We start from the raw sequence: 9,360 nt of genomic DNA on the forward strand, positions 1-9,360 counted from the left end.
AGGTAGGACTTGAACCAGCGAAGTGCAGTGCCGGTGATGCCCAGTTCAGTGAGGGTGGACAGGAGGATCTATTGGTTCACGGTGTTGAATGCGGCAGACAGGTCTGGAAGGATGAGGGCCGACAACATGGAGGCAGCTCTCACTGCCCGCAGGGTGTCGACAACAGACAGGAGGGCCGCTTCGGTGGAGTGGCCAGTTTTGAATCCCGACTGATTGGAGTCTAACAAGTTGTTCTGGAAGAGAAAAGCAGAGACCTGGGTGAAAACGGCTCATTCAAGGGTTTTAGAATGAGAGGAGAGAGACGAGTCTGTAGTTTCCATATCTATATACATACATATATATATATATATATATATATATATATATATATATAGATATGGATGGATCGGATGGATCTATCCACTTCTGTTTCATCAGTACCTTCCCCCACAATTTTCTTTTAATTGTTGGTGATTTCAATGCTGAACTTAGTCCAACAGATGCACTATTCTATCTACAATAGAGAAACTATTAACTATAGAGTTAAACCATGTCTCTACAAACACAAGGTTTCAGAATCACCCAAGTAAATTATGGACACATTGTTACCCACATGGTGGCCTTGCACAACTAGACTACATACTGCCAAGGAAAAAGTGGAAAAAAAGTGCATCAACAAATCTCAAGCATTTAATTCTTTTGAAAGTGTTGGCTCGGACCACAGAACTGTTTCCTGTACATGTCAGATCAGCTACTGCTAGAGATCCCATGAGAAGAATTGATTGAAAGAGAGTTATTTCAGACCCAAAACTCAGTGAGGAATACATAGTTGCGGTCCACAACAGATTCACCTTTGTTCGTGATGAACTTGAAGACTAGATAACTGCAGTACTGTTTATGACACCCTGATCACTGCTAACAGAGAGATTGCACTGGAATTACTCCCAACATGAAGGAAGAGGAACACAAATTTTGTGAAGAGTGTCAAAGTTACCAAAGCCAGGAATGAACTGAAAAGAGCTGCAGCCAAAAATAATGCAAACTCAACAAGGGCCTCCAAAAGAAAGCTTGAAGAAGCTAAAGCTGCACTAGATGCTGCTTACACTGAAGTCCTTGAAGAGCATGTGAAGGTTAAGACCCAGGAGCTGGAGAAAGCACATCTCGAGAATAAGCATTCTGTGGCATGGGAGGTTCTCAGGGAACTAGCCAACAAGAAAGCAGTGGCCTTGATTCGCATTAAAAGCGATAGCACTGAACACTGGCTTGATCTGTGGTTTCAGCACTTCAGTTCACTTCTTGGTGTGACGGGGCTACCCGGGTGGCTGCCAAGAAATGTGATTACCACGGTGACCTATACATAGGCGGCAGTAGCCAGGTAGAGAATAAACGCCTTACCTGTTGTGGTTCAGGTTCTCCCCTGGGCATTCTGAGTTCCTGTTGTGTCAAGATAGGCTGATGGTTTCATTTTGGTTCGTGCTGATTTGAGTCGGGCAAAACTAATCATTATTGTTTGCACTAAGTTTCCATAGACAGACTGGTGGCACTTGAAACTCCTGTCATCTAGAGAACTGAGGTAAAGCAGAAGTTTCAACTGGTGTTAGAATGCAGAATGTACCCAACATATTACGACAAGGCCATTTGGATTGTTTTGGCTTTTGTGTATTTGCTGCACTGGTAATTCTCTTTCTGATCAGGAAAGAAAGTGTATCAAGTGTGAAAATGTTCAAAGGGAATATGGCATTAGAGTGCTATTGTTTTAACTGTTTTCCTGTTTTTCTTATAGGATAGTACTGGCTGCTGTTTTGCCTGGTTACGATTATATCATCACACCAGTTGTTGTTAACACTGACCGTGAAGAGCATACGAACTCGCTCAAGTAGTGCCGTTTCCACACAGTGTGCCGGTAGCTAGCGCTTTCGTTGGTGAGCCTACCTCCCGCTAGCACTGCCTAATTCGTTGTGTTTACCTTATGGGACTGCACTTACTTGGTAATTGTACGATATTGTTCAGGCTTCCCGGTTGACAAACCAACTGTGTATCGGGTTGGGGCTTTTATTGTTCTCCCTTTTCTTTTTTTAATCGTGCTGTGGGTTTGGGACTCCGTGCTGATGTAGGAGGGGCATTGAGTGCTTCGGAAGGGCAGGGACACCAGCTCATTGTATCATGTGATGGCACACCTATCAAAGAGGTGACTGATTTCAAAAATTTAGGCTCATATATTGCAGATAGCAAGACAGACTTTATAATACGCAAGGGACAAGCATGGAATTCTTGCAACAAACTACGCCTTAGCAAAATGCAGAGCTAGATTTGCTGGACACTGCTTGTGTGCCAATGGACAAGTTGTCTCAGGCCCTCTATTATTGAGGCTTCCCTGCCCCACAGGGGTAGGAGACCTCTGAATTACACTGATGCCATTGGCAGAGACCTTCAGCTGCCAGCAGAAGACCTGGCTAGACTGATGGCGGGCAGGGACGCCTGGAGGCTTCCTGTGACTTTGATCTTGGATGCGGATGATGATGAAGGTGCTTTCAGTGAGCAGCAATGAGCACATTTGCCGTTCACCTTATTTGTTCACTGTTCAGCTGACCTGAAATGAATGTTCCTTATGATTCTAAATCACATTCTGTCTCACCTGCCAGTAGTACATTTACTCACACTGTCACAATTTCTGTGTTTAAGATGGACTAAGTACTGCAGCTAGCAAGATAATTGTTAATACCTTCTTGACTAAATAATTAAGATGGTTAAGTTGAACCTATTAAAGAAATTGCCTATGTCAAAATTGAGAAAATCACAGCCTTTATTGGATGGTAGATGAGCTGAACAGGCTGAAACTCCAGTCAGTGTTTGTAGCTCTTGGCATCCAGATAAAGGAAAAAAGGTTTATTTTTTGTTAACCTGACGATTGGATCAAAAGAGCTTATCGGTCAACATGCAATACCATTCTAATAGGAACTCAGTTCTTGTGTATAATATCAGGGAAAATATGCCATAAATATTTCTAATGTACAACAGATTGTTACAATAGGAAAACAATTTGAAATACATGGAGTTTTCCCATAATCTTTTATTATTTGAACTTAATGTCTTCCTTGAATGTGAAAATCAAAGAGGCAGTTAACAATATGATTAAGTTCATCATAAAAAAGCAGCCATTTGATATTTAACCCCTAGGAAAATGTTTGGTTGGACTTACCAAGCACCACCATGTGGATGGCACACATAGAAGGGTGTTTAACTGCTGTGTACAAAAAAAATCCACACCAATTTCACTGTATGTGAATTGAGAGCTAAGAGGCTCTTTGTTTGCTGTTCCTGTGATCTTATATTAGTTAATTGCCCTGCTCCTAACCTCGAATCGTAATGTCCCCAATTGAGACCAGGGAGGCGGAACAAAACTGAGATGCAATATTTCATTTCTGACATTTCTTCCATAATAAAAGTCCCCTGAGTCTTATTATTTTCAGAGGACTAATGTTTATGCACTGCCCATAGTAAAGCCTCTATTGTAGCATTGTTGATTAAGATTAAGATTAAGATTAAGATTAAGATTAAGATTTGTGAGTTTTGTTTTCCTCCTAAATCTGTCTGTATATCATACACACACCACACCTGCTAAGTCCTCCTGTGTCACAGCCACAAATAACTTTGATTTTAGTAAAATGAGTGCACAAGTCTTGACTTTGCCACTGACCTGTCATAAAAGAATCACTGTCTTTCCCTTTGAATTTCATGCCTGCCGAAGAACTAGTTCAGAATGTCTTTTTTTTTAGCAAAGAGGGACAACAGGTATTCTGTGACTATAAATGAAATCCACTCTAACTACTATGTATGTGTTGCTAACATTTAATGCATGCTCAACATACTTTAAGAACAGTTAGCATAGTCCATCATTTCTGTTTATATTGCTTTACATTACATTATTGTCATTTAACAGACTGTCTCATCCAGATCAACTTACAAAGGTTATGGTTTTTACATGTTATCCACTTACAGCTTGATATTTACTGAGGCAATTCTGGGTTAAGTGCCTTGCCCAAGGGAACGGCAGCAGTGCCCCAACCTTTTCGGTTACTGTTCCTTACCACTATGCTACACTGCTGCCCAGTCATTGCATATTACATGAACAACCTACCATAAGACTACCATGTATGCTAGCCCATTATCAATGCCCTTTTTGATGGTAAAAATTTATTTTTCAGATTGTAAGGACTTGTCTTGTATGCATAGAGAAATCTCAGCAGTGACATGGAGAGGAGACTCTTTTAATGGGGGTGTGTTTGTACAATTAGTTATGTTGTTGTATCTGATTTCATTTTGTGGTTAAAGATAGTTACAGTGCTTATGTAGACTTGTGGTGCACTGGGGACTAGCAATTATTTTGACCCATTATTACTCTGAATGCAGGTATAACTGACTAGTGTGCTGGTGACCTTCTGCCTGCTCATTTGGGACTAACTAAATAATGCTTTTGGCAGAGTTATCAGTCAATGAAGGCTTCTTGTGGTAAAGGAAATTGATGTTTTTTGAATTTGGTGTTGTTTAGCATGTTTTTATTGTTACTTTACTGTTAAACATGTTGAAACTAGTGTGGGGAACGGGGGTCTTTAATTGCGGTTCTTCATTGGCAGCAAAATACGGGCAACATGGGTTTTGTAGTTGCAGGTATTCATTGGCAACACATTGGTTAATCTGTCAATTACCAAGTCGCCAATCAATTGGTTTTAGGAGAGGAGGGGATTATTATATAAATTCAGTTTACGAGGATGAAGGCAGGTGATCTGCCTTCATTGAGAATTCAATTTCCAGTGAGCTGAAATGATGAAATGAATTCAGTTACCAGGAAAGGACGCAGTAGATAGGAAACATTATTCATGTCTGCATTGAACTGGCTATATATGGCTATCCACACATATGTATGTGTGTGTGAGTGTGTGTGTGTGTATGTAAGTATGTCTCTTAGGTTAAAACTATGACATGGCTAGAGGAACTGAAAGTGTGGCACCTAAACTGGAGCTTTTGCAACCTGATGGTATAAATGGTTTCATTCATTTACTGCCTGAATTGTTGTGAGTGTACTTACATGGTTGTCTTCCATAGTGTGTCGTTTCCCGTGGGTAAACTTTGCTGAAGGCGAGATGGCTTGGTAATCTAAATACATGTTTCATCTGACTTGGACCCGCATTAAGCTGAGCCACAAACCTGTAAAAAACTGTGCCAGCCACTGTTTCCAGGGTTATTTATTTTGGCGAACTGCATTTTAAAACCTGGTCGTTGTGTAAATCTTCCCCGACGAAAAGATGTGGGCTACTTAGCTGTGCTAGCTGGCTAACCTGTACGGGAGCCGGGGTCTGCTTGTCACCACAGTAGTAGTAGTTATTTATCCCCAATTGTAGCAGATACAATGGTCCAGTTAATGGGGGATTAAGTTTCAACAGATGGAACCGTCCAGTTAAGCAGGTGTTTCTAGAGGATGGTATACCCTTGCAGAGAATGTAAACTGCTTCACTTAATTGCCAGTGTTCAGTCAGAGATATGCTGTAGGCAGTGTTCAGTGGTTTACTGGCCATCTGGCATACCGGGACAAATCAAAAAAAGCAAAATGGAATACAGCTCCTAAACTACAATTTGTCTAGACTGTTGCAATTTGTCTCCTGTCTGCTAAAATGGTCTTGGAATTTTAGATAGCAAGAGAATTTTAATGGGCCCTTAACTATCATTTTAATGTTTGCCTTTAAAGTTTTAAAGAAATGGGCTGTTCTTGAATGAAGACATACATAATTGGATTGGACAGTGGATTTGTGAACCTTGTGAAGCCTAGCTTTAAAGGTTTGCAGAACTGTTTTTGCTTCACATTGACATGACCTGAATACACGACCAGGCCAGGAATTCAACATGGCCGCTCCATCAATTGCAGCACAGTGTCCTTTATATTATCAAATTTATGCAAATTTAGAGTGTTTTCAATGACATCATTAGTCTGACTGTGGCTATACTGAAAAGGTAAAGAAAGAAGAATCAGATCAAATACTTGACCTTTGTTTTTCTGACCTTAAAAAAATCTAAATGACATACCAGTCATCCAGTCTGTGCCCACACACACGCTGTTCCACTTCCCAAAGTTCACATTGATATTAGGAAAGTAATGAGCAACAAAGGGAGTTCTGAATTGTAAACACACTAACACATTGTTCTTCTTAATGTTTATAGGGCATTCCATGTATGAGAAGACTAAGAAAATATAATCTCTGAGAAGTCATTACATTGAGTAGCTGTAAGTGCTGGATTCTGTGTTCTCAGAAGAAAATAGCCATCTCATTCGAACCAAATCCATGTCCAAATTCCTTTCTGTCCTTCTCGTTATTGCCCTTTTGCCATCTGAATGCCATAACGTTTTATGGGTCTGTAGAAAGTCAAACCACTACCAGATGTCACCAGAGCTTACCTTCTTCACTGTTGTGTGAAACGTGCTCTAAACCTCTGAATGAAGATGTTTTTTTTTTTTTTTTTTACAAAGAGCCTGAAACCACAGCAACATTGCTTTAAATCAGTATCCCTTCGGAGTACTGAAGGACCACATGTGGTCTGGATAGTGTTGTCATTGCGCTTTCCCAGACTGGTGACTGTACCCACCATGTGATTGCAAAGAAATGTTCAATTGAACGACATATAAGGACTGGGGTAAACACATCAGTACCAGTTTGCTTTCTTGAAGGGCTCCCTATAGAGAACGTGGTGGGTAGGAAATGTGACTTGAGAAAGGCAACCGCCACAAATGACTTGATGTGTTAACCAGTCAAAGGTTCTGTGTGTTCAGAAATGTATTATTTCTGTTAAAGAGGGTATTTTTGGGCAGGATAGTCAAATTCACTATTTAGCTCATTTTTGCTCAGATATTATCGCAGTCAATATGGACCATGTATGTATGCAACACCCATCATTCAGCTCTGTTGGGTCTACAGGTGGCAATAAGAGACCTGAAGTTACGTGACTGCGGGAGAATGCAAGATTAAAAATGCATGCAGGCACATGTGCTCTGCATTACTAATACATTCTTTTTTATTCTGTTTCTGTCCTTTTCAGGAGAGATCCTGCCTGAAGAGAATACTGCCAGCTATCAAAAAATACACTGGCAGCTGACAACCGTTACTGTTAGAATTTGTTTTCACAAGCAGCCTAGTTCTGACAGGAGAGAAAGAAGATAGCAGCATGACCCCTCAGAATCTGAAGAAATACCTCGTTTGTTGTTGAGCACAACAGGCTCAGCGGTAGCAGAGAGACGGAACAGTATTTGGGGCGCACTGAGTTCATCCAAACACACTGTTACCAGAACACATGCAGACAAAACAGAGGTTTTCGGTAAGCTGGTGGCACAGTTTTCTTTTTTTTAGAGCAGCGCTGCTCAATGCATCCAGCCGGGAGATACACAGGTGAGAATGCTAAGAAATCAGACGATATTCATTTTTAGAGGTGAGGAGAAAACGTGACCTAATTTGTGTTTCTATAATCTGTTCCCTGGTGCATATGGTAGCAATACCACAATAGGATACAGAAGCATTTTCACTGGGCCCTTTCAAATTTTGCCTTTTGGGATGGGCTTCTTTATTTCCTGTGCCGCTGTGCACACTGTATATGTAAACATGTTGCTCTGATTAAGTTTACTGGATTGGATCAGCCTCGCAAATTCCCAGTTATGTCCCCTCGATCAGCTTGTTTATCCCAAGTTAGTTAAACAGGCATGGTCCCTCTGTGACTCCTAGGCATGTTGTCACTCAATGTGCCTCTGGAACCTGCCCCTTCACTCATCACAAACACATTCCCTATGGGGACGGGGATCTGTCCACCACTACAGGCTGACCTAAGGAGCTCCCCCAGCAAACAATTGGCATTATTTATTTGCATCCAGGTTGTGTGTAGCTGTATGAATATAGTTATTAATATTATTAACTGAAGCTGTCCATGTTGAGTACTTTATCCGCGCCTATAAACTTATGGAACAATCTGGAATACTGGAGGGCAGAACCCGCCTGGCTGCGGGTGCAGTTCTTCAACACGTTTTTTCGCAGACCGTGCGTGCCAGTTCTGCATCATAATGAATAGTACAAAGGTCTATCTGTCATGATGACAGTTTAGCGAGGACTGGCCTGGGTTCAGCCATGGCTGGGAGCTCAGCGGGAGCACTCTGACTGTCTGCTGATCACAAAACAGCGGAAGACGCTTTTAAACCCGACCGATTAGACAAAGTTGTCACTCGCAAGAATGTGCGGAGTCTGACTAACTGCGTATGTGTGTGCACGAGCGCGTCTTTGCCTGTGCTCTCGCCGCCCCCTACCGAAATGACAGATCTGAATCCCGTGCGGAAGGGTTTGAGCCCAATTAACCGAAATCTCGGCGTCGACGCAGCAATCGCAATTTGAACCGTCGGAAAACCTACATTCCACGCCTTTTTGTTTTCCCCAAAGCAGCTGCTCTTCGTCAGAGATCAAAACCTGCTCACCTACTACGAGTCACTCAAAGTGGCGCCTTTCTTGTTTTTTTAAAAGCGCTGACAATTATGTGACAGTTGTGTGAACCGCCTCATCATTGTTATTGTGTTGTTAGCTAACAAGGCAAAGAAACTAACTTTCCATAAGCCTCGCGGCACGCATTTAGGTAGGTGTAGGCTATAAAACAAAACGTCCACTTCGGCTCCAAGAGAGAAAATAAATAGAGACAACTGAATTTGAGGTCTTCAATCAAAGAATCCCTCTGGGTTTTCTATGGCCACATTAAACCCACGGAGAACGTTTGGTTGGATGTAGCTAAGCATTTACGTGCATCATATGGAGCTTGGAGCATGGTCGGTACTGTTTATCCATTTTCCCTGGGTTTGTCGTTCACACAATAATAAATTTTGTTCTCATTCCTGATAAATTATTACAAAAACAAATTTAAACGCAAGTGAAATATAAATATCAAATAATAGTCCAGCGAATTTGTGATAAATTTTATTCATTTAATTTTGTCATTGTTACTTTGCGGTACATCTTGACTATCCAGTCAGTGAAGCCAGTCAAGGGTTGGAAGGCTGTTGTTAGATGCCCTTCCTCAGTTTTTGATCCTTTAAGACAGGCTGTGGCATTTTGAGTATTTTACAGTGGGACCATGAGACCACAAGTGGATTCATTGAAAATGTACTCTTTTATAAAAGAAAAAAATATATCCCAGATTCAGTGAGCTCATGCAGGATATAATAAAATACAAGCTGTAGCATTTTTGACAGCCTCTTATGACAGGAGAATAGAATAGTCAGACCAAGCATAAGAGATGATACACACACACACAAACACACACACACACATAAATATACATAATATATTTATACATATATAAGGGCTG

Source organism: Megalops cyprinoides, chromosome 20, assembly GCF_013368585.1.
Source record: "Megalops cyprinoides isolate fMegCyp1 chromosome 20, fMegCyp1.pri, whole genome shotgun sequence".
NCBI classification, from domain to species: Eukaryota; Metazoa; Chordata; class Actinopteri; order Elopiformes; family Megalopidae; genus Megalops; species Megalops cyprinoides.